This window comes from Tetranychus urticae, chromosome 2 (genome assembly GCF_039701765.1).
Source record: "Tetranychus urticae isolate SD_2017Ah chromosome 2, NJAU_TeUrti_SD_1.0, whole genome shotgun sequence".
Taxonomy (NCBI): Eukaryota; Metazoa; Arthropoda; class Arachnida; order Trombidiformes; family Tetranychidae; genus Tetranychus; species Tetranychus urticae.
The window spans coordinates 24,639,746-24,652,910 of record NC_142959.1 but is presented as its reverse complement, the minus strand read 5'-3'; positions in this window follow the sequence as shown (position 1 = coordinate 24,652,910).

Here is a 13,165-nt window from a genome sequence, read left to right as displayed (position 1 = left end):
ATTCTATTATGTTTAATCCGGAAGATATGAAGTTGATGTGTGCACGATTGAAAGAAAAGTATAAAAAATTGAATTATACAATCGATGATTCCCGTGCAAGGTGTGAAGATACTATTTCATTGAATGTTCTCGAACAAGATCCGGTCGCCCTTTCTCTCAATTTATCCGCAAACATCACTGTTCAAGACATTCATTTAGCTAGTGTTGATCTTGAACAACAGTATCTAGAGATTTTTGTCCCATTCTTTGGTTCTTTAAATCATAAACACTGTACTAAAACACGCTATTACAATGGATTGGCCATTTTTATGCGAATCTCTTGCCTCAATGAAACCAAACCATTCTCAGTCAATACCAATTTTATTCAAATGGACCTGGATTATCCATATTCCTTGAGGTACTCTTTTGGAATGTATTTCGGCATACGATTTAGTGACCCAGCTGATTTACCCATCTTTGAACGGAATAAGTACTTCATGATTACTCGTAAACCTGGTTCATTCCCGAATGTTACGCTAAGTTTTGTAAAGAGTGTTATGAGTTCTCTTGAATATCCATATGAGACCAACTGTCGTCATTACAATAAAGATAAAAGCATATCCAAATGTATGTCTGAATATACACTTAGTCAATCAACGCCTTACCTTTATAAAACTTTGGTATATGAGTGGAATGAACACCCGAGTTATTTGGGTTTCAATGGAGACAATAAAAGTGACCAACGTAATGATGGCGAGAAAGTCAGTCAGGGTACTGATGAGTTGAATGCATTCATCAATTGTAATCAACATGCAGTAACCAATGAATGTGAGAAAACAAATTATCTATTAGAAGGCAAAATGTCAGAAAATGGACAGGAAAAGGAATATGGTTTTATATTTATCAGGCATTCTTGGAAAGCAAACAAGTATTTGAGCGTACGTCCAGTCTTACCTTTGGATCATTGGATCATTTTCATTGGAAGCATCGTTGGCTTATGGTTTGGTGTATCAATTCTTGATTACATGCATGTCTGCAAAATATTTACTATTCTAAAAACCAGAATTTCAAGCTTGAAACACATGCGAAATGAAACAAATGAAATCGGAAACGACGACTGCACACAGACATAAATTAAAAGCTATTACTTTGAGTATTCATACTTCTGGACAATTTTATTTACTCTTAATTTGCTCTCAAGTCAATCAATACAGACTAAAATGGAAAGTAAATTTCAAAAACAACTAATGAATATGAAGAAGCAAATCGCGATAAAAATAGTATTTAGTAGTGTTGGGCTCGAGAAATTATCTAGACTACGAATCGTGAATATCTTGATTACATTTCTCTTCCTCGACTTTTCTGATCTTTGTAGTAACTTTACTCTTTGTCTACGTTAACATGCTGATTAAACGATCGAATATGTATATCAAGTTCCAACGATACTTCAAACAAAAACAAGCTATTCACTCAGTGACAAGGCTGGGTGAACCTTTATAACCTAAAAATCGAGTGAATTAAGCACAGAAAAGGCAATCATACTTTATAAATTTCGACTGATTTGCATTATTGATTCACCTTCATTTCCATGATGATAAATAACTGCTTAGAAAATGAAAGAAAAAAATAAAGCGTTAGTTGAACTGAAAAAGATACAAGTTACTGACGATTTTTTCTCATGGTTTATTAACAGTTATATTATAGCAACAAATTTTTGACTCGAGAGCTGCTTTTTAAACCATTTACATAAAGTTTTATTCAAGCTAAATTATTTACATTTTGTTTCAATAATGATCGAAACCTGGAATGGCTAACAACTGATTAGGATCGATAAATGTGGTGAAGTATCGTTGAAATCAATAATTTATCGAATTACAATCCTTCTCACGAACTTGTCAATGCAAGAAATCTTGTTGAAAACAAAGTGTTGGTTGTCGATGAAAGAAGTCGAATGCGACATCCAACCATAACGTTTCATCGCTTTTCTTGAATCGTGGAGGGAAACAAGTGCAACAAGATGATTAAACTTTCAATGATAATTGGCCTTTTCTGTCTAATTGGTTGCCTCTACCAAATTTACGATATAACAGAACTTTATTTACAGTTCAAAGTTCGTCGTGATGTTGCTTATGATTATGCAGCTAATGTAGAGTTACCAGCTATTGACATTGCAATACCTATGGTTGTATCCATGAATTTGACTAAATTGTTTCATCTTTATTTTAAAGAGATGAACTCACTTTGTGGACGATTGAACATAAATGATAAATCATTTAATTTCACAGCTGATACATTTTCAGTCAAATTTTATCGAACTTGTTTTACCCATTTTCTACAAGCTCCGACTCTCTATTCTCATGAATTGGCCAAATTTATACAAGTAAAAGACATTAGAGAGTTGCCTGTTACTCGTATTGGAGAACGACTAGATATTCATGTCTCATCATTTGGTACCTTAACGGATCGTCATTGTAATGTAAAACACTATTACAGTGGGGTGACCATTTTTATGCACGTCTCTTGCCTCAATGGAACTAAACCATTCTCTGTCAACACCAATTTTGTTTCATTGATCGAAGGTATTGTAGCTATTATAACTTACTCTTTTGGAAGCTATTTTGGCATCCGATTTAGTGATCACAATGATTTACCAGTATATGATATGAGTAAATACTTCATGATTATTCATAAAACTGGTTTCAGCACATTTTCTTCGATAAGTTTTGTAAAGACAGTTATGAGTTCTCTCGAGTATCCATATGAGACCAACTGTCGACATTACAATAAGGCTATCATTACAATCAATATTTACCATACCCTTTAATGGAGAGAAAGTATTCAGGTTTGGGTTGATAATACCATCAAACCGGCTATTACGACCATGAATCCAAAATGAATTTACCTTGGTCTGCCTGAGTATAAAATGAGCCGTAGACGACCCATGGTGTAAAGACAGTTATGAGCTCTTGAGTATCCATATGAGACCAATTGTCGTCACTACAATAAAGATAATGGCATATCCAAATGTATTGCTGAATATACACTTGGTCAATCAACGCCTTACCTTTATAAAACTTTGGTATATGAGTGGAATGAACACCCGAGTTATCTAGGCTTCAATCCAGTTGAAGGAATTAAACTCAATGATGACAAACTAATCAGTCAGGCTAATGAAGATAAAGCATTCATCAATTGTGGTCAACAAGCGACTGCTACTGAATGCGAGAAAACAAGTTATTTAGTAGAAGGTAAAACTTCGCAGGAACCAATGGGCGTCCATGGCATAATATATATTGAGCCTTCTTGGAAGCCAAACATATATTTAAGTGTTCATCCAGTTCTACCTTGGAGTGAATATGTTATTTTAATTGGAAGCATCCTTGGCATTTGGTTCGGCATATCATTTCATTATCATACAGGGCATTGCAGCTAATTTTACCGTTTTAAATTGGTTATATCTTTGCTTATGAGTGAACTTGAGGTGTGATATTTTGTTTATGGAAATTAAGGCGATACTCAATTGTCATATTTCAAGGCCAAGGTGATTCAAGGTCATTGCGTTATTTGACCTCTGACTGATATTTGGAGGTCATTTTCTGAGAGCGCGAGAATTTTTATATTGTTTGATGCTAGTGACATGTTCATAACTTATTCTGGTCAAATGATATGAGTGTTTACGCATTGATGTGTTGATCAATTGTTTTTGAGAAAAACGCATTTATCTTTCCAACGGTGCGAGATAACAACTCGTAGCAAGCATCAAACAATATAAAAATTCTCGCGCTCTCAGAAAATGACCTCCAAATATCAGTCAGAGGTCAAATAACGCAATGACCTTGAATCACCTTGACCTTGAAATATGACAATTGAGTATCGCCCGAATTTCCATAAACAAAATATCACACCTCAAGTTCACTCAGGAGCAAAGATATAGGCAATTTAAAACGGTAAAATTAGCTGAAATGCCTTGTACATTCAAGCTATTGACTTACATTGCAACCAGAATTTCTAACAAGGGAAGTAACCCAGCTGGTACGGGCAGATCAAAATGAAAGTGAATTTAATGGAAAGCCCGTGTCAGAAAACCCTTAAAAAACTAATCTCGCAATGAGCAAATCGATCTGAAAAAAGTTACAGGGTCACAAATGTTTTGATCGCGAAGGTCAAAATGATTAATAAAATCCAATTTAAGAAGAATGTTTATGTAAAATCAAATTATTTAGGTATAAATGATAATGAGGAACCCAAATCTGGCTTCAGTTTTTCTCTACTATTTTTAGTTTGCGAAAGAATCGAAATAAACCATCAAAATGAACACCCGAAAACATTAAATTTTTTTATGATGCAAAATTCATTTGTTTCATTTTAAAGAAAGTTTTTTTTCAGATTTGAGTTTTTCGAGATATTTTTCGGGTATTCATTTTGATGGTTTTGGAAAGCAGACAAAAACGTAAAGAATTATAAATCAATTGATATGTAAAATTAATGATTATCAGCGTTCAATTTAGATCTTACGGCTAGTGGATTACAGATAACTAGAAAAACTCAATTTTTACATGTTTTCAAAATATACGGACTACAATATAGAAAATTTATGCGTAAATATTGACATCTACAGTTTCCCAATGATAATGATTTACCAAAACTCGACCAAAAGGAAAATGCATGAATTTTTGATGATATTTAAAATCAAATAATAAATATTGTCCAAAGTTTCAATAATTCATTTCTTATGAGCCATCCAGGCATAATTTATTTAGAAAGTTGAACGAAAAATCATATTTAAAATAAGAGAAATGATTTTATAACTCGTAAAACTGTTTTCTCAATCATTTACATTACATTAAAATTTTAAATTCAAATGATGGGAACCATGTAATTGATAAAACTGATTAAAGTGTGTCAAGAAGATATTGAAATCGTTAGCTCTCTAACTCATGCATTGTTTTTAAATCCAAAGAACAATTTATTGAGGGTAAATTATTGTTTTCTTAACGATTCTCGTTGGAAACAGTTCGCATTTGGGTTGAACGTTTGGAAATAACGTTTCGTGGATTCGCATCTTGAATTTCCAGGGATAAAGTACAACAAAATGCTATTCAAAGGGCTATCGATTATTAGCCTTTTATGTCTAATTGGATGCGTCTATCAAAGGAGATCATGCAGAAAAGCATGGTTATAAATTTTGAATTTTTTTGTTTTTCTGATAGATGACTGAAAATTATTAGATACGTGTTTTTCTATATCAGTCTAATACTTCCGGTTACTGAGAAAATCGAGAAAAAGGGTGACGTTTGTCACAAGTTGAATACTCATACCGTTGGGAATATGCAAAAACTTTTCTCATAACCAATTGTCGAACTCTACGTTATGTAAACACTCTTATCTCCTGACTAACAAAAGTTATAATCATGCAACTAACATCAAACCATCTGAATGATCTTTCTATCAGAAAATGACTTTCAAATGTCAATGTGAGGTCAAACCGCTGTTTGACCTCGAATGACCTTGAGAGTCCGTACTTAGTCATCTATCAGAAAAACAAAAAAATTTTAAAATACAATAATGTGCAAAAAACACCGCTATCTGCATGTTCTCCTTAACTTTTAGTGCTTGATAATTTTTTTCATTGAAAGTTAAATGGCAGGATTACAATGGTATTGCACCTAAAACTTTATTAAGAGAACGAGCTTCCTGATACAGAAACTTACTCAAACATTTTTGGCTGTGTTAAGAAAGTGATAAAGATTGGTACAAATAAACTAAGTCATTTTTGAACCATTGATCATCTCAATAGAAATCAGTTGGCATAATCAAAGAAGCTGAAAAGTTCCCGCTAAAGAGACACTCATGTCATCTCAATCTTATTTCACTGAAAGTCAAGATACTTGTGAATAAATTGAGCAGCAAATCGTGATGAATGTGGTGTTGAGTCGCGTAATGGATTCGAGAAGTTATAACCGAGACATAACCAAAGAAGCTGAAGAGTTGAAACTTCTTTCTTTCTTCAGCATCAATTGCATAATTGTTTAGTATATTAGTGAATAAAAAAAATAATAGCCAGCTTCAATATTTTCTTGAAAAATAATATCAAGAAATTGATAACTTGAATTATTTTTTACTACTTTTTGATTGTTCATGAGATTGAAGCTTTCTTCTTTCTTCAGCATCAATTGCATAATTGTTTAGTATAATAATGAATCAAAAAAAAAGCCAGCCTCAATATTTATCTTGAAAAGTGATATCATATCGCACCTATCGTGGCATATTTATCATATCGTATCTTATCTATCAAATCTATACCGATATCTAGATCAGTATCCTCATCTATCAAATCCTTATCTATATCTATATCAACATCGTTAAATCAGTAATGAAGAAGAAATTGCCTTATGGCGTAATTTTATTGAAATTTTGTTAGGAAATTATCAATCTGAGAACAGATTTATAACTAATAACAATGTTGCTCTATTCAAACTTTATGCCACCTTGCGAGATGCTAAGCTATCATCTATTTATGGAGCTGTGCATAATAAAGAATATGCAAATACAGTTTGTACTTCATCGTTGCTGCCGATGCTGTTTGAAAGCAATTAAAGACTAGCAGTATTGGTTTAATAATGACCTCTTCATATCAAGGTTGGGGTTTTGTTGAAGAAAACTTGGCAGCCCAATTTAGCCTTTTTAAAAACATCTGGCTATGAATGGGTTTAATTAATAATCAAATCTGCCATAACAGCGAAGCAGCCGAGGAAACTCAATTTCAGTACCTCGTATGGACCGTCGTGAGACAGGTTAGTTTTACCCAACTGATGACTTGTCGTTGCAAAAGAAATCCTGCTCAGTACGAGAGGAACCGCAGGTTCGAACAAATGGTACATGTACCTGCTCGACCGAGCAATTGCACGACGCTATCGTCCGAGGGATTATGACTGAACGCCTCTAAGTCAGAATCCCGTCATTATTTGGTAACGATACCGTTATGTACTCAGTGTGGCCATAGGTAAAACTATGTTGGTGTAATCAATATTTACCATACCCTTTAATGGAGAGAAAGTATTCAGGTTTGGGTTGATAATACCATCAAACCGGCTATTACGACCATGAATCCAAAATGAATTTACCTTGGTCTGCCTGAGTATAAAATGAGCCGTAGACGACCCATGGTGTAAAGACAGTTATGAGCTCTTGAGTATCCATATGAGACCAATTGTCGTCACTACAATAAAGATAATGGCATATCCAAATGTATTGCTGAATATACACTTGGTCAATCAACGCCTTACCTTTATAAAACTTTGGTATATGAGTGGAATGAACACCCGAGTTATCTAGGCTTCAATCCAGTTGAAGGAATTAAACTCAATGATGACAAACTAATCAGTCAGGCTAATGAAGATAAAGCATTCATCAATTGTGGTCAACAAGCGACTGCTACTGAATGCGAGAAAACAAGTTATTTAGTAGAAGGTAAAACTTCGCAGGAACCAATGGGCGTCCATGGCATAATATATATTGAGCCTTCTTGGAAGCCAAACATATATTTAAGTGTCCATCCCGTTTCTACCTTGGAGTTAATATGTTATTTTCATTGAAAGCATCCTTGGCATTCGGTTTGGTGTATCAATTCATGATTATATATCCAAGTTATTGACTTGCATTACAACCAGAATTTTCAAGATTGAAAAGAAAAGAATAACTGGATCAAATGAATCTTAAAATTTATAATTAATCAAACTTAAAAATAAACTCGATAATTTTTTCCATGGAATTCGATGAGATAGCGGTCATTAACTTATAGATTTTTTCTTATGATTTATTCAAGGCATGATTTATTCAGCAAATTTTGCAAAAATCGAACTGAAACCTAAAAACTTGTTAACTAGAAAAACCGTTTTTTTAATCATTTATACTATTTATGATCATTTACAGTGTTAATAATGATCGAAACCGTGAAATTGAACGAAAACAGATTAAAGTGGGTGGATATGAAGAAGATATTAAAATCGTTATTTCTCAACTCATCAAATGAACTGCTTCTCAACTCAAAAGTAAAGAACAGCCTATTGAGTGCAAAGCACGATTTTCCTATTGATTATCGAGAGATACAGGGAAACTTGAAAATACGATTTCAACATTTGGAAATAACGTTTTTGAATTCACTTCTTGAATTTGAAGGGAAAAAGTACAACAAAATGCCAGTCAAAGTTCCAACGATAATTGGCCTTTTCTGTCTAATTGGTTGCCTCTATCAAATATACGGTATAACAAAGTCTTATTTACAATTTAAAGTTCGTCATGACATTGTTTATGATTATTCAACTTTTATTGAGCTGCCAGCCATTGACATCATTGTACCTATGGCCATCGCCCAAAATTTGACTAAATTGATTGCTCATCACCCTGTAAGGATGCAAGAGTCTTGTGAAAAATTGAGATTAAAGTATGAAGAATTGAATAATACCATTGATTATTCCAATAAAAAGTGTGAAGAATATTTTATACTGAATTGGCTGGAACAAAATCCTGTTTCACTTGATTATCAAAATTTATCCGCAAACATCAAGGTGAAAGACATTCAAGAGTTTACTTTTGATCTTAGACAACAATTGCTGAAAATTTTTGTCTCATCGTTTGGTTTCTTGAATGAGCATCACTGTAAATTAACACGTTATTACAATAAAGTGGCCATTTTTATGCGCATCTTTTGTCTCAATGGAACCAAACCATTCTCTGTCAACACCAATTATGTTTCATTGAATGAAGGTGCATCTTACTTTAAATACGCTTTTGGACCCTATTTTGGTATACGATTTAGTGACCCAGCTGATTTACCATCCTACGATACCAGTAAATACTTCATGATTACTTGTAAACCTGGTTCATTCCCACTTGTTACGATTAGTTTTGTGAAGACAGTTATGAGTTCCCTTGAGTATCCATACGAGACCAACTGTTCACATTACAATAAAGATAAAAGCATATCTAAATGTATGGCTGAATATTCAGTTGGTCAACCAACGCCTTACCTGGATAAATTTTCGATATACGAATGGGACGAACAACCGAATTATTTGGATTTTAATAAACAAAATGAATTGGCTTCTGTTGATAAAGCCGAGGCAGTAACTCTTAGTGAGTTTGATGCACTCATCAGTTGTAACCAACAAGCAGCTGCTATCGAATGTGAAAAAACAATTTATTTAGTTGAAGGAAAGATTTCAAATGAAATGAAGGGGGAACATGGCCTGATAGTTATTGAACCTTCTTGGAAGCCAAACATATATTTAAATGTCCATCCAGGTTCTACCTTGGAGTGAATATGTAATTTTCATTGGAGCCATCTCTGGCATTTGGTTTGGCCTATCAATAAATGATCACATATCCAAGATATTGGCTTACATTACAACCATGTTTCTAAGACTAAAACACAGGCTCGTGTTTCCCTCGGTTGTACTTGAACGTTAATCAACACTGTATTCAAAATTCTTTTCGAATTTTCCGAGAAATTTTATGGTTTTGGCGATTTTTTAGCAAACTAAAACTAGGCATAAACTGATTCCAGATTTGCATTCTTTATGATCATTTGATTTATAATTAATTTTATAATTTCCCCAGAATTATTTGATTTAATAAAAAGTTCATCGCTCTACTGCGATTTTATTAATCATTTTATTCTGTTGATTTAAATTGATGCAACATTGTAACTTTTTTCAGATATTACCTCCATGAGAGATTATTGTTTTCAAGGGTTTTCTGACACGGACTTATCATTGGACCCACTTTCATTTCATAGGTGACCTAGAGACATAAATTTTCTTTTATGAAAGTGTCTCAGATACGCAATTGCTATACTCAAAGGTCAAGAGCATTAAGGTCATTTCTGTAAATCGTTTCTTATAATGTTAGATATCAATATGATTGCTAACATAGTTTTCAAAGTCAATAAGTCATACTGGACAATTTCTGACACTGAGCGCATCATGCGTTATTAGAATAAAAAAAATAATTTTGTGTTCAAAAGTTTTCAAAAAGCATTTCCCATTGACGCGAAAAATGCGCCATTACAAACGAGAGACAAAATTCATGTAATGATGTTTTTGGAACTTAAATGCTAACTCATGATACGTTTATCGCACATGTACGCGCTTGGATGGTTTTAAAAAGACGGAATATCAGAGATAAATCAAACATTCTCTTATGCTTAAAGTTATTATTGATGCAATAGTATGTACAGATTAAAGTTGCGATCAAGATCAAAGCGTATATTTATTGCAGATTCAAGTTTTGTTCTAACAGCTAAAGACGACAAAAAGCATCCGAAATTTGATACATCGAGATCAATCTGATGTTCGGCGGAGTGATGGATTCCAAAAGATATATGAATTACGAATTGTGAATAACTTAATTGAACTTGTACTTTCTCGACCTTTTCTGATCTTTGTAATTATCTTGCTTCCTATCCATGTCGATGTGATGATCAAACGATCAAATACTGAAAACCCAAACCAAGTACCAATAATGATTCCAACAAAAATGAGATATTGGCTCAGTAGCGATTCTGGATGAACGATAAGATACATGGTTGGAGTCACTGGTTTCTTTATAAATATTTGTCCCGACGTATGCTTTACCTTTTCTGAATTGATCTCACCATCAGTTGTATACGTAGTTTTTTCACATTCAATGGACGATTCAGCACAATGACTTTTAATCTCTTCTATTTTTGAAGGATCACCAACAAAACCAAAATATTCTGGTTGTGAACCCCATTCATTTACAATATCTTTCATCAAAAAACGCTCATGGAATGATTTTTTGACTTTGCAATCGGACAGAGTCTTTAGCTTGTTGTAATGACGACATTTGGTTTCGTATGGATTAGGAAGCGAACTTGAAACCATCTTTTCGTATCGAACCCAAGCAGATAGCTTTTTATCAGCCTTTTGAATAATCATGAAATATGCACTCGTCGCAGATACAGGCATATCAAATTGACTGGTGAACCTGATTCCAAAATATGGGCCAAATGAGTGTCCTAGAATTGCGATTTTTTCTTCGTAGGAACGGACGATGTTTATATTGTTAGCAATTAGTGTAGCTTGTTTTGTGCAAGATATGCGAAGGAAAATGGCCCATCCATTGAAATAGCGTTTCATCTTCCACTGTTCAGCTGGGACATATGCATTTGCAATTTGAATGTAGTCGATCTGTTTTCGAGGATCAACTGTAAGCTCATTTATATCCTTTACTTTGATGAACGATGCGAGATTTTGAGATGCCATAGAAGCAATTTTCTTAACTTCATTGGCACATTCACTGAAGTAATTGTCAATTGTAACATTAGCTCTCTCATTCATGTGCATTTTGCATAGCTCGGTCATTTGCTCAGGATAACGGATAAATAGTTCAGCCAAGTTGATAGTCACAACCATTGGTATAATTATATCGATGGTGGGCAGTTCAACTTGATCAGCATAATCATAAGTCACTTCATGTCGAACCTTGAATTTTAAATAGTTACAAGTTAAATGATAGATTTGAATAGATAAACCAATGATACAAAAAAGATAAACCAGTTTTGCTCGAATCATCTTCATCTTAACCCCCAAATCAATTTTATAAAATTGCACGATAAAAGTGAAAATACTGATTGATTTGGTTATTTATTTGACATCATTTTCATAATGATCATTAAATGGTGTGAAAATGGCAAACGAAGCAAAATACAGAGTAAATGGTGAAAGCCCAGAATCTGAAAAATAGCATTCTGTTAAGGAAATTTTCAGTCGCCGTTTATCGGGTTCAGCTTTATTGAAAAACTAAATTCGCATAATGCTAATACATATGAGACAGAGGCATCACTAAACGGCAACTTCGAAAAAAAGATTTTCTTAGCTCTTAGAAGCGCACTTCAGTGTCATAGATTCGCAGGAAAGAAATGAAATATCATTAAGCCAACATTTCCATCATATAGACTTGAATTTGCTCGAGACTACTCGATATGCTATTACAATTAATAATTTATGTATAACCTCGGTAGATCCAGATTATGAATTTATTCATCAACAACAATTGCAAACGAATGCATTAAGATGAGAAAATGATTTTACCAAAACTCATGTGAATTTTTGATGCTATTAAATTGTTAAATTTTAGCGATGGAAGTTTTTATCGCTTTCTTATGTTTTATTTGCAAAAAAACGTCAAGTTTAATACTTTACGCAAAACCATTTGCATTCAAAATTCAATCAATTTACATTATTAATATTTTGTGTCGTTAATGATTGAAACTGTGAAATGACCAACAAATGATAGGAACAATGAATATGAAGAAAATATTATTCCTAATAATTCTCAGTAGTAGTAGTAAATATACACAGTCTAACCCCTCTACACAGTCTAACCCCTCTACACAATCTAACCCCTCTACACAATCTAACCCCTCTACATCTAACCCTGGTACATAATCTAGCCACTACTAGACTTATTATTGTTGACAATATGGAATACATTAAAGACTAACAAATCAAGGCCAATTCGAGCAAAACAATCTTTTAAATTTAAACCCGGAAAAACCCAAAACTTTTTTACACAAACAGCTATGTTCGACCTTGATAATGCGGAAGAGTTATCTATCTTTCAAACTGCTTTTTTAATATTCAATTTATGCATCAAAATGTAAACAAGTTAATTGATTTTGATGTAATACCAGAACTGAAATTGAAACAACGTTTCAAACACATGCAATTAGTACAGATATGCATACAATTTGACCATGGGATTCAGTATAAATGCCGCTGAAGTTCTGAGCAATTTCATATTCAATTCTTCCATTCAATCAAGTTGGTTTCATTTCATTTGTGGCTCTAAAATCTTCAATTTTAACTTTGTATCAACTTAAGTTACTTGTTTCCTTTGTGCTTCTTCAGTCATTGATTGTATTCAACAATCTTCAGTCTTCAATTGACGAACCAGCTCATCTTTCCTCAGTCTTCAATTGACGAACCAGCTCATCTTTCCTCAGTCTGCAATTGACGAACCAGCTCATCTTTCCTCAGTCTTCAATTGACGATTCAACTCATCTTTCCTCAGTCTTCAATTGACGATTCAACTCATCTTTCCTCAGTCTTCAATTGACGAACCAACTCATCTTTCCTCAGTCTTCAATTGACGATTCAACTCA